This window comes from Macaca thibetana, chromosome 14, assembly GCF_024542745.1.
Source record: "Macaca thibetana thibetana isolate TM-01 chromosome 14, ASM2454274v1, whole genome shotgun sequence".
In the NCBI taxonomy this organism is placed as follows: Eukaryota; Metazoa; Chordata; class Mammalia; order Primates; family Cercopithecidae; genus Macaca; species Macaca thibetana.
The window spans coordinates 74,453,575-74,467,426 of record NC_065591.1 but is presented as its reverse complement, the minus strand read 5'-3'; the positions used below and the strand labels follow the sequence as shown (position 1 = coordinate 74,467,426).

Below are 13,852 nucleotides of genomic sequence, written 5' to 3'. Positions count from 1 at the left end.
AATTAAGTCATGAGGGAGGAGTCCTCATGACTGGGATTAATACCCTTATAAAAGATTCAACAGAGAGCTAGCTAGGCCCTTCAACCATATGAGAATAAAGTGGGAAGGCATTGCTGTCTATGAAACAAGAAATGGCTGTCACCAGACACCAAATTGCTGGTGACTTGGTCTGAGACTTTCTAATCCCCAGAACTATAAGAAATACATTTCCTTTGTTTATAAATTAACCACTCTATGATATTTTGTTGTAATGGCCCAAACAGGCTACAGAAATACTATGTTAGGCAGGGCACAGTGGCTCATTCTTGTAATCCCAGCACTTTGGGAGGCTGAGGTGGGCAGATCACGTGAGGTCAGGAGTTCAAGACCAGCCTGGCCATCATGGTGAAACCCCATCTCTACTAAAAATACAAAAATTAGCTAGATGTGGTGGTGTGTGCCTGTAGTCCCAGCTACTCCAGAGGCTGAGGCAGGAGAATTGCTTGAATCCAGGAGGCAGAGGTTGCAGTGAGCAGAGATTGCGCCACTATACTCCAGTTTGGGTGACAGAGTGAGACTCTGTCTCAAAAATAAATAAGTAAACAAACAAAAATACTACGTTGTCTTCCTTCAGACATCCAAAGTTTGGTTTAGAGTCCCTTTAGTCAGCCTTTAGTTGGGAAGAGGCCTAGACCTGGAGTCAGAAAACTTGGATTTAAATCTTAGCTATGCTATTTATAAAAAACATTTTGTAAAATTCTTCATGTATCAAGGTGTGTTACTTCATTCTCATACTGCTATAAAGATTGAGATAGGGTGATTGATAAAGAAAAGAAGTTTAATTGACTCACAGTTCTGCAAGGCTAGGAGGTCTCAGGAAACTTACAATCACGGTGGAAGGTGAAGGGGAAGCAAGGCATGTCTTACATGGTGGCAGGAGAAAGAGGGAGAGAGAGAGAGAGAGAGAAGGGGGAAGCTCCAGACACTTATCAAATGATCGCATCTTATGAGAACTCATTATCATGAGAATAGCAAAGGAGAAATTCGCCCTATGATCCAATCACCTCCCACCAGGTCCCTCCCTCCACACATAGGGATTACAATTGGAGAGGAGATTTGAGCGGGGACACAGAGCTAAATCATATCAAAAGGTGTTATAATCTTTTTACTGTGGAGAAAGAAGCAAAAATCAAATGATCCAAAATTGACTCTCAAATTCCCTAAGCGTCTTCCGAGTGTTTGAATCTCTGCTTTGGCTTTTGTGCCTAACTCATTAGAAAGGTGTATCTTGTGGTGTATGTGAGATTGTGTGTCTTCTATTGAGTTGATTGTATGCAGTGGAAAAATAGACCTGGATTTGACTCTAGCTCCATTATTTACAAACTGGATGAATGAGGGGGAAATTTGCCAACCTCTCTGAAATGGGGATAATAACAGGATTAAGGGAGGAAATAAAAGAGGCAGTATATGTCAAACATCTAGTAGAGTGCTTGGCATTTGGGCACCAGTAGTGTAAGTTCTTCTGTCTCTTCCACCTCGATGCTTTATGGAACATTAATAGGTATTTTCACAGATGATTCAAGGCAGTAAGATTGTATCATAGCATCAATGTGTTTTAGTTTGGTTTCTATAAAATATTTAGGTATTTTAAGCAGAATTTTCTTATTTCAAGGGCATATTGAATTATTTCTGGAGATAGACTGGCTCGGTTGTCTATTTTCAGCCAGTCATAGCCAACATTTAAGCTATTTATTTCAGTATATTTGCTATACAGTGTGTCTTTCCTGTTGGTCCAGATAGAATGGATTTATTTTCAAGTCAAGATGAATGCTTAAGCCCAGGGCTGAGAGTTTGGATGCAGAAGTGTAGGTATTAGTAGTTTAAGAACATAAATACTGCCACAACTTGTCCATGAGATGGAAAGTAATAACTTCTCTCATCCACTGCAATCCTATCTAAAAAAATCTTTGTTTTACTATTGAAAAATATAAAAATTCTTTCTATTTCTGTATCACACTACACTTTTATATAATAGGTTCACATGGATTACCCTAGCCAAATCTTACTCCCCTGAGGGATTCAGATTCAAAAAGCATTTATTATTAAACACCCACTATGTGTTAGATTTGGGGGCACTTTCACACAACTTTTTTATGTAGTCTTCACTTTCAGCACTTAATGAAGGAAAAGTAATTGGAAAGCAGAACTTTTGAGAACTGGTACTCAAACCCAGATCTTAAATTCCCAGTTCAGTTGGTGTCTTTTTTGTAATAATCTTGTTCCTCAAGGAGATGATGTGATGCTATGGAAAGAGCACCAGCCTGCATCAGGGAACTGCGTTCTAATTTCAGCGAATGGTTCATGGTGGGCTTTTGGGGAGTCATGCACCCTCTGGGAGTTAATGAGGCATGATGACCTCTTTGGTCTCTCTGTGCCCTGACAGTTCATGTATCTATGGAACACACTCTTATAACGAGAATAATACAGGAAATATTAATAAATTATTATAGGCAGATAGAGAGTGTAAGGACAGCTCCTGAAACATGTTTTTTCTAATAGAAAAGTGGCTTGAAAAGCCAGGCCAGCAAGCTTTGATATGCAAATGCCAGCAATTAGAAACTGGGTTCATCCAACATGGTGATTCCCGCCCTCTTCTCTTTGACACCATGTGTGGCCGCAGTGTCATGGCCACCTGCAGATGACTCCATGTGTGCATGACATCATGGCGACCTGCACTGGCCTATTAAAAGGCTAGAGTGGGGCCAGGGGCGGTGGCTCACGCCTGTAATTCCAGCACTTTGGGAGGTCGAGGCGGGCGGATCACGAGGTCAGGAGATTGAGACTATCCTGGCTAACACGGTGAAACCCCGTCTCTACTAAAAATACAGGAAAAAAAAAATTAGCTGGGCATGATGGCGGGCGCCTGTAGTCCCAGCTAGTCAGGAGACTGAGGCAGGAGAATGGTGTGAACCCAGGAGGCTGAGCTTGCAGTGAGCCGAGATTGTGCCACCGCACTCCAGCCTGGGTAACAGAGAGAGACCCCATTTCAAAAAAAAAAAAAAAAAAAAAAAAAAAAAAAAAAAAGGCTAGAGTGGGAGGTCCAGGTTTTTTGTAGGCTACATGAATGACACAGCTGGTCAAACCAATCCCCTGGGCTTATGCAAATCAGACACTGCCTCCTCCCAATATAACTGACTACTTTCCACGGCACACAGGGTGTTTCTCCACTTGGAACCCCACCCCCCAACTCCCCGTACAGGGGGAGACTTTCTTCTTGTTTCTTGACCATTAAACTTTCTGCTTCTTAAAACCACTCCACCTGTGTCCATGTTGTTTATCTAACTGGCACAAGACAAAGGACCCTGGTGTTTCTCCATTCATTGGAGCCATATCATTTTGGTGCATTGGCCAGGAATCCAAAGTACAACATTCACTTGGAGTGGTGAGTATGGGGTGAACATCAACTTCAAATCTGTCTTTTAATTTCAAGGCTCTCTTCCAGCTATCCTGTCACCAAATTTCTCTCTCTCTCTCTCTTTCCCCCTCCCCTGCTGCGCACCCCCCTCGGCTTTTGTCTGGCCAGCGCATGGTATTTTCAACCCAACAGTACCACCTAGTGGAAATAGAAATCCTCTTCATAAGACACATGGCTGGTTCTCTGCAGTAAATTGTAGTTTCACAACTTTTCCTTGTTGCGTCTTTTTACTGGAAACTAGGCATTATGCTACTTCTGTGAACGGGAGAGCTCTGCCTTCAACAGTTAGGAGTTAAATGTTTTCCACAGCCAAATTTTAGTCTTAATATTGTCCCATCAGCAGGAAAACAGCCATTTGATTCCTATGTTCTTTTAAGGCACCTATTTTGTCTCCAATTAAGACAGTACTTAATTAGTAAGAGGACTTTAAGTCTGGAAGTTAACTGAAACCATTTTTCTAAGGGTAGATGCTTTAGCATGGGCCATAATAGCAGGCAATCTAGCAAATTTCCTCCATTGAGGGAGCCTTGCCTTTTATATAGTCTTTCCCAAGATCCATGTTTTTTCTTTGCGGGGGGAGGCACACAGGTCACATAAGTCTAGGAGGTCAAAGGGAAATAATAGGCAGAGGACTAGGACTACTTGGGTAAGCATGACTAGGCCTCAAAAGTCTAGTCCCTCTGGTGTCATGGCTTGGAGGGTCATACCTACAGCCATGGGTAGCACATTTAACAGGGTGCTAGGACCCAGGAATCAGAGAGGGAAAATAGTTGGGGGGATGCTCCCACTGTTTTCTTCTCCACCTTGGGTCACATATGGAAGGGAAGGAGACTAAAGGGATGCCTTCTCTCACTTCTCTTTCTGGATGGGTAACAGATTGTCTTCAGCAGACACTCTCCTGGAATGTATTTTAAAGCACTGGCACTCTTTCGACCCTGAGTCTTTGGAGAAAAAGCACCTCATATTCTACTGCAGAAGGGCATGGCCTTCTTGATTTTAATATTATCCACCAGTTAGATCTTTTCTGCAGACAGAAGGGCAAATGGACTGAGGTCCCCTATGTACAGACTTTCTTTGCCCTGTGAGATAACCCAGACCTTTACAAGTTCTGTACAATCAACCCAGTTCTTTTAGTAGCCATGGCAGGCAAGTCCGTAGAGCTGAAGTAGATTCCAGAGGTGCAATCTGAGACTGCTATTGAATGTTCCAGTACCCCTCCAATCATACCATCAGCTTCTCCAGTTCCACCATCTCCAGTATTACCCACTCTCCCCTCTTCACTCTGACCTCTGCAGGAAATGCCTGATGGGAATGGTGCCATGAGGGTTCAAATTCCCTTCTCGTTACAGGACCTTAAGCAAATAAAGGCAGACTTAGGCCAATTTTCTGAAGACCCCAATAAGTATATAGAAACTTTCCACAATTTAACTCAGGTCTATGGTGTTTTTCCTTCTTTCACAGTTTAAAATGGTTCTTTTATAATGTTCTTTCAACCTGGGAAAAGTTAATTTTCCAAACCTTAAAATGCATGGCTTAGAGTTGAGCTAGGGGGAAGGGAAACCAGAAGCCTGATACGCTGGCAAAAGGGTAAAATTTTTTTACCAGTTGGGCTTTTGGCTTCTCTCTTACTGTGCACACTGGTAAAAGGGATAATAAGGATTATTGTTTGTATTCTCTGTAAAGTTTTAATTAATGAAAAAGGATACATGAGGTTGGTCTTAAGCTGTAGCTAATCTGATGTGCTTTGTGTGTCTTTCTGTATGGTTCTGTCAAAAGACAGGGTACCTTAAATTAGAATGCAGGCCCACGACCCCATAAGCCTGCTGTTCAAGCCAGTCAAACAAAATGGTCAGTAACAAACATGGCTACAAGCCTCTATCTTGTTTCATGTCCTTGGGAGCATGACCTGTAACTATATGGCAATACTTTGTTTTAGTTGCCATGATTTTACAATGGTGGCTGTCTTCTTGTGCTAAGTCAGTTCCTGGATGAAGGCCACAAAATCAGATAAGCCAATTTATTGATCTGTTTGGTGCCAGCTAATCCATCAAGGGCAGGGTTTACAAAATATCTTAAACACTAATCTTGAGAGCAGTTAAGGGAGGGTCACAATCTTGTAGCCTCCAGCTGCGTGACTCCTAGGTCATGGTCTCTAATCTTGTGGCTAGTTTTTCAGTCTAGTCCCCAGGCAAGAGGGAAGTATATCTTAAGAAAGGACTGTTACCATCTTTGTTTTAGACTATATACTGTAAACCAGGCACCTCCCAAAGTTGGTTTGGCCTACATCCAGGGATAAGCAAGGACAGCTTGGGGGCCGGAAACAAGATGGAGTTGGTTGAGTTGGAAGTCTTTCACTATCTCAGTCACAATTTTGCAATGATGGTTTCAAAAGCTGCCTATCACCCCCTTTGAAAATATATTGTACACTCATGATTAAGTAATAATTAAGGCTTGTTGATTTCACCTGTGAGGTTACTTTTCATGAAGTTCACAAGCTGAAAATTATTAACTGCTTGGCATGGCTAAAGTCGAATAATAAGGGATTTAAAGAGCACTCAGCTTAATTAAAAGTGAATATTCAAGTTATAGGTATATTTAAAAGGCCTTTACATTTTTCTCTTCTTGGATCTTGTTTTTCTGGAAAAAGGTTTTTTTTGGTCTCAGTTGACTAAATTATTTTTCTCCATTTTTTGTTTTGTCACTCTTAATGCATGCATGAGAGGGCCTAAGATAACTTCTGGTAGCAGGGGACTCCATGGGAAAACAGAGGAGCTGCCACAGACCCTGTTTTGTGAAAAAACTTCTGTTTTTCTCATGAAAGCCCAGGAATAAAAGCAGATAGTTCCCTCTCGAAATCAAAGGCTCTGTTCTTTAATTTTAGGGATCTGTCTTTGCCTTCAGTGGTGCTTGCTTATTAGGCCCTAAAATTGCATGCTATCTTGCCCCTGCTCCTCCCAGAGCTCCATCCTGAAGCCAGCAATCCAATTAAAAAAGTGACAGATGAAAAATCTTACAAGTGCTGAATCTTCAGTTAGTTTGTGTCACTATATATGTGCCATATATGTGTTATGTGTAGTGTGTATAGAAAGAGCTCAAATTAATTGGCTTAAAAAAATAAGCACTTAAATCAAATATTTTTTAGTTCACATGACTTTAATTTTTAAGCTTGTACGTAATTAAAATTGCTTACTAACCGAGTTTTTCACCAAAAGTAAAAGTTGCTAAGAGTTAACAGTGCAGTATGTATTTGAGATCATTAAACAGTTTTACATGCAAGGCATATAAAAACCAGTAAAACACATTTTTTAGTAAAAGATTATAAGAAACATGGAAATGTAAATTTTGCCTAGGGATAAGGGATTATCTTAAACTTAATAAGATAAAGCTGAACATTTAAGTAAGTTGTGGAAACATTGTAAAAATTAATCTTACAAAAATATATAAACATTAACTGAATTCAAAGGGGTATTATATGGTCTTTTCATAAATTGAGCATTAAAATAAAAGCACAAAAATGGTTTTCCTATGATGGTAATCTGCCTTTAGCCAAAGGGGTTATAAAGGGCTTGTAAAGATTTTGCCTTACAGTCAAATTGGTTAAGATTAGATGGAATTGTCTATAAGGTTTTATTTAAACAAATTGGGGTTAACATTAATAAACTAATGCAAGGGTAAAATTTGGCTTTGAACAGGATTTTCATGTAATAGTAAAGGCTAATGAAACGTTTTTTTATTTTTTTGAATCATTATTTTGGCAAAATAAATAATTTGTGCCAATTTGGAATTCTATTTCATAACATCAAGTGTTTTAAACCTCTAACATTTAACGGCCATCTCAAAATCAAACTCCAAGTTTCAAAATTATCTTTCCTGATGTCTGAATTTCTGGATGGTTCAGAGGGCCCTTGAAACATTCAGAAAAGAGATGAAACAAATTATTTAGCATTTTTTAATCACATGAGATTGCCAAAATAATGTCCAATCTTCTTTCAGTTATATTTTGGTGAATACTACTAATATATTTTATAAAATTGTATGGGGTTTCTAAAATTCTAATGTCTGAATATATGCTATCAATCATAATTGAGGGTAAAGTTACTGTAAGCTATGGAGATAACTAAACTTCTTTGTCAGTCATGTTTTTAAATGTAACTACCCTGGACATTTTGTCATTCACAGACAATTTTTGTCTTGGTTTGTTCCTTCTCAAAAGATGGTTTATAATCAAGCTATATTAAGGACTTTAACAGGTGTTCTCAAATGCAGGTGTCAAATAGCTTTGAAGATTATGACATTGGAATAGAGAAAAACTGTACAGGACTCACAAAGAACTGGCATGTTCATGAATATCACGCAGAACAAGAAAGTTAAAGCAACTTTCTGGACTTTTGCTTAAAACATTGCTGATCCTTGTTTTGTTTTTCAAAGTTGAGGACACTTATTTTGAACTATTTATGGCCTTTAATAATTAGGTAAGGTATACTCCTGCAAACAAAATTTGGAGCATGTTTTTTTCTCTCTGCCTGGTTCCTCTAGAATTTGGAAACTATCTGTAAGTACTCTTAACCTATGACAATATAGTTGTTTGCATCAGTGCAATAAGAATCCATTTTTCTTTTTCAAGAGGACACAGTTGGAAAAACTGGTTATTTTACCAAGGCTTTGACTGGAAGGGTGTGTTTCCCTTTAAGGAATTAAAACCTGACAGGCAGAGGCAGTAAAAGCCCCTTGGGGCTTGAGAACTGGCCTCATATCTTATCTACACAGTCCCTGCAAAGGGTTCCTAACCTGTGGTCAGTAAAGAATGTCACTTTGTAACAGGTCCAGGAGCTCCAAGTTTATCTTAGGACCTCAAGAGAAAAGGATCACCCAACTTACAGGTATTTGAGGATATAAACCCATGGCTGGGCTCAGCTTTAACAGGTCTTATCTGAGATTACTTATGGAACAGAGTTCCATCAAAGGCAATCAAAAAGGCCTATGTAGAAATAATTATTCTTGTTGTGTTTTATGAAAATAATCAGGCCAAGTATAAGACTTAAGTTTATTCTACAAATAACATGGTCCTATCATAATTTGTTTTTACCAAAAATGAGGACTAGAGAGAGAAATTATGCTTGAAAGCTTATCATGCATTAAATCCTAGTCTTATTGATTGTTCTTAAGCTTTTTGTCTACATTTTAGACTAACCCTGCTTATTCTTGTGAATCAAGTGGTGATCTTCTGCAGTTTGGAAGAAACAAAAAGGAATGGTAATGTAAAAATCTGGATCAGTATGCTAGTTCTGGGCAATTATCCTATAAATTCCGCCAGGCAATGAAAGTGAGTAGGGTGCCCGTAACCCAGAGGTTTCTTTGTTGAGGGAAATAGAATGAAGAAACTTCATGGATCCCCCAAAAGGAAATTCTATATCTTAGCAAGTATAATTTTAGATGGAAATTATCCACCACACCACACTTGCAGGAATTGCTATAGTCTCTGTACTATTTGTAGTAGAGCTATACATGGTGGCACATTCTAACTGAAATATTGGACAGAGAGTTTCCATCATTGTAATATTTTGCTTAATTATTATCCTTAGAGCAGGGTTAACAGCCACCAACAAAAAAGAAGCATGAGAGTTTTACTATCACTGAGTTTGCTAGACCTTCTTATTGAGTTTGGTAATATGTCACACCCTGGCTATGAAAAGAAGGTTCAGGAAAAATCTAGCTGAGGCTAACACTAAAGTTACTCTAGCCACCCAAATCCAAGGTCACTAATCCTAAAAGGAATGTTACTTTATATTGTTTCTAGTAATGTACAGCAATATCTAGTGGAAGGCAACAGGTATTACAATCCATTAGTGTAACTAACAGGTATCAAACTCTTCTGTCAGTTATGGTCTGTAGGACCCCCATTAACAGTGGTAGTCTTAATGCTCATATTGTGACCCTATATTTTAAACTTTCTTGTAAAATTTATCTCTTTTCACCTAGAAGCAATCAAATCCCAAACAGTGCTGTGAGCAGAGCCACACGTGGACACGCCATTCTTCCGAGAACCCTTACATCAACCTCAGGAGACGGTCCAACAGCTGTCCCTCCAGATGACACCCCTTTTCAGCAGGAAGTAGTCAGAAATAATCGTCATCCAACACCCCCTAACAGCAGTTAGGTTTACTTCTCTTGAGGGAGGAATAATACAGGAGTTATTAAGAAATTATGTTAGGGAGATAGGGTAAGGAGTCCTCGGAAAGGCTTTTCCTTTGAAAAGAATCAGCTCCTGAAACATTTCTTTTCTAATAGAAAGGTGTGTTGAAAAGCCAGGCTGGCAAGCTTTGATATGTGAATGCCAGCAATTAGAAACTGGGTCCATCCAACATAGTGATTCTCACCCTCTTCTCTTTGTCACCTTATGTGCCAGGTGTCATGGCCACATCCAGATGACTCCACACGTGCAGGATGTCATGGTGACCTGCATTTCCGTATTAAAACGCTAGGGTGGGAGGGCCAGGTTTTTCATGGGCTGTGTGAATGACACACCTGGTCAAACCAATCCCCTAGGCCCTATGCAAATCAGACACCACCTCCAGCCTCCCAGTATAACTGGCTACTTTTCTGCTGCATACGGGGTTTTTCTCTGTTCGGAGCCCGCCTCCCTCTCTATACGGGGATACTTTCTTCTTTCTTGCCTATTAAACTTTCCCCTCCTTTAAACCACTCCACGTGTATCCGTGTCATTTATCTAACTGGTGCAAGACAAAGGACCCCGCTGTTTCTCTAGTTATCAAAGACATATCAGGAAGATTCTGAGGATGTGTTTTCATAGGACACCTGTCCATATTTGGAAAGAAGTTTATGAATTTCAAGTTTGGAATGATCTGGTAACCTGTCTCTACCGGCCTCATCCCAGCAGTCTTCACTTTCAACACTCACAGAGAGGCTGTCCAGGGTAAACCAAAAGTTTGGAGCTTGATCTGATCCTGTCTTCCTGTTTAACACAGACAGAAGTTTTTCTCCATTATTCCTAAGGAAAACAATGATAAGAGAAAATGGAAAGAATTGTGATCTCTTTTTATAATAGCCTTCAGTGCAGAAACCATTACTGCTAGAAGAGAATTTGGAGAAGATTTGTTTCAACTGAATAGTTTAAAATACTAGGAAACTGAAGCCCAGAGCAAGGGAGTGCAGGAAGGTCCAAGTCCCAGGGGGAGTTAGAGGCAGACTAGAACCCAGGGCTCCTGGCTCCTAGGTCAGTGCACTTATACCCAATAACTGGGAAGCTGGAGCAATGCTTATTTTTAGATTCATGCTAGCCAGCAAGCACATAAAGTCATGGGCTGACTGATGCAATCTTAGATTTCTTTAATGAAAGCAGTAGAAATACAGTGTAGGGTACTGCTAAGAACATAGGCTTTGGAGTTACCCAGGCTGGGGTTACCGGCTTGTGCACTTGGGCAAGCTAGTTAATTACTTTGAAGACATGCAAGTATTATAGTACAATTGGATCATAGGAAGATAGTGGTGGTAGGTGAGACTGAACAGGCAAGCAGGAGAAACACCAGGGAGGGATTTTTATTCCTGGATGTTATATCTAGAAAATCAGCTGTCTATATCTTTACCTTTTTCATATTTGGGGAATGTAAAGAGAAGAGTATTTAAAATGGGAGACAGATTTGAGAATTGCCTCCATCATTTTTCAACTTGTGTTACTTTGGGCAAGACAATCTCTATAAATCTTAGTTGTTTGACCTCTGTGGGATCCTTTTTGTAAACTCATTGCCTCCCATTCTCTTGGCCTCCTCTCTATTCTAGCCACTACTAGTGTAAACTGTTCTGCCCAAGTTCCTACCAGTTTTACCCTTGATGGCACCTCAGTTAAGTGTGTGCTGCTTTCTGTCCCAGTGTGCCTGCAGGAGCCTACTCAACACTCACACACAGGTAACCTGAATGTACAAGACAGTTAGTGTCCCAAGGAGGATTCCACAATCAGAGGGAAATGGAAGTGGGGAGTACTTAGAAAAAGGGGAGAGGATGAGCAGTACAATGGAGGCCAGTGGATAATGCCTTCTTGAACTGGCTTTTTCTCTCTTTCCTCCATTCATCACTTCTGTTGCCTGCCATTGGTTCTCAAATTACTGCACACAAGCCCTTGGCTCAGGTTCTGCTTTCAGGTGGAAGCCAGGCTAAGGCAGCATCTGTTAAATGGGGGTCAAAATAACAATACTTTCCTTGTGGGTTGTTAAGTGAGCTATGTATGCACACAACATAAAAAAGATCAATGAGATATGCACATAAATATGCACATGAAACACATAGCATCATCCTTAGCACAGTATTAGTGCTCAAGAAGCATTATGTATTGATGTGGCTACTGCTTCTGACCATGGGCTTATATGATCAATTCTGGTGTCTATATTACATATCTTATTTGTGAAATTATAGGCTGAATTTTAATATAGTGATATGGCTAGGCTGTGTCCCCATTCAAATCTCATCTTAAATTGTAGTTTCCATAATTTCCACCTGTTGTGGGAGGGACCTGGTGGGGAGGTAATTGGATCACAGGAGTGGTTACCTCCATGCTCTTCTCATGATGATGAGGGAGTTCTCAGGAGATCTGATGGTTTTATAAAGGGCTTTCCCCAACTTTACTCTGCACTTCTCTTTGCTGCCACCAGGTGAAGAAGGACATGTTTGCTTCACCTTCCACCATGATTTTAAGTTTCCTAAGACCTCCCCAGCTCTGCAGAATTGCGAGTCAGTCAAACCCCTTTCCTTTATAAATTACTGTGTCTCAGGTATTTCTTCATAGCAGCATGAGAATAAAGTAACACATATAGTAATGTGCTTTTTGTTTTCCAGACCATTTTACTATAATGTTAAAAAATGTAATAAAACATTTCTCGGGATTCATTCCACCCACTATCAAGGGACTTCCAGCTTCACTACTTTTATTTTCTCCAAGTTGTTCTTGATGTCTTCTGAAGCAGACTTTCATGTATTTTCTGCTACTGGAGGTAGTCTAGCATTTTTTCCTGCTGCATATTTGAAGACAATGTTTTCCATCCATTTTGCTAATGTGGAAATTGAAGCTTAGGTGTTTTCTCAACTTGTTGAAAGTCATGCAACTAGTGAGTGGTAGACTCTCAAATTGAACTGACTCTAATTTCAGAACCCAAGTTCAAATTTGTTTTCATTCACTGTATTAGCTCAATTGGATTGTCTTCAACATTTCCAGTCCATTGATCATGATTCTATTATAGCCACCCCTATATATCTGGAGAGTGTAGATAATTTTTCTTTTCTTTTTTTTTTTTCCCAGAGACTAAAACAACTTTACCAGATTGAAACACTCAAGACAAAGGAGCCCAGGAAGCAAAATTCATCAGAAAACTAGAGGAAGTTTTCATGGAGTTGCTATGAGTTAGAAACTTTTAATGAATCCGGTTGTATTGTTTACCAAGTTAAGATCCTCTCAGATGTCAGGAGATAGATGTGTAGATGTCAGCTTATAAAATACAACTTTGGTGTGATAGCAGAAATATAAGAGGCTTGAATCCCTCCATGCCAAGAGATAATGAAGGAGGCCTGAGATAAGTTGGAAGAAAAACTGGCTACAAAGAGGGATAGCATTTTTTTTGTTGTTAAATCAAATATTTATGAGACTGGGCTTTGATTTCCCCATGGTTTAACAATTCAAGGGAAAGATAATTTTTGAGAGATACTTAAGGTATTGGAGTAATTCAGATAACTGTACCTTGTATGAAAATAATTAATCACTAGAGTTTGGAATGCATACAAATTGTGGTGGGAATAGAATAAATTTTGCAATGTTAATACATGATGAGGTAACATGTTCAAATGATTAGAATATGTCCTGGTGTCATAGACATGATTCTATCGATTGTCAATACAGAACATTTGGTTTTGATTTTGGATTTTACTAATGTTTGTTAAATGCCTATCATGTGTTGGACGCTTTTATATTGGTTTTAAAATTTTTAATGATTACTAAATCCATTAAATATATATTATTTCATATTTTAGAGAAGAAAACTGATATTCAGATAAGTTAAATGGTGCTCAAAGACACAGAGTTAGTAAGGTAAAAGTTAGACTTGATACTCAGGTCTGTATGTTTGTATGACATCAAAATCCATTATCTTTTCCTGATATAATGGTTTTTTTGGAGACAAGGTCTTACTTTGTCGGTCATCCAGGCTGGAGTGCAGTGGTGCAATCTCAGCTCACTGCAGCCTCCACATACAGGGCTCAAGTGATCTTCCCACTTCAGCCTCCTGAGTAGCTGGGATTACAGGCACATGCCATTATGCCTGGCCTAATTTTTGTATTATTTGTAGAGATTGGGTCTCATTATGCTGCCAAGGCTGGTCTTGAACCCCCAGACTCAGG

The 13,852-nt window shown here is 39.5% G+C and overlaps 1 long non-coding RNA gene across 2 annotated transcripts; it reads left to right on the top strand.

The window, feature by feature from the left end:
- The first annotated feature begins 5,610 nt into the window (after positions 1–5,610).
- On the top strand, positions 5,611–13,410 carry LOC126934941 (uncharacterized). 2 transcript variants are annotated; one of them, XR_007719154.1, is made up of 5 exons: positions 5,611–8,334; positions 8,640–8,707; positions 9,434–10,388; positions 11,252–11,377; positions 12,762–13,410. It is a non-coding gene; the product is annotated as an uncharacterized LOC126934941 (long non-coding RNA). The 2 variants fall into 2 exon arrangements; XR_007719153.1 differs by having other exon boundaries at positions 11,252–13,410.
- The last annotated feature ends 442 nt before the right edge of the window (positions 13,411–13,852 follow it).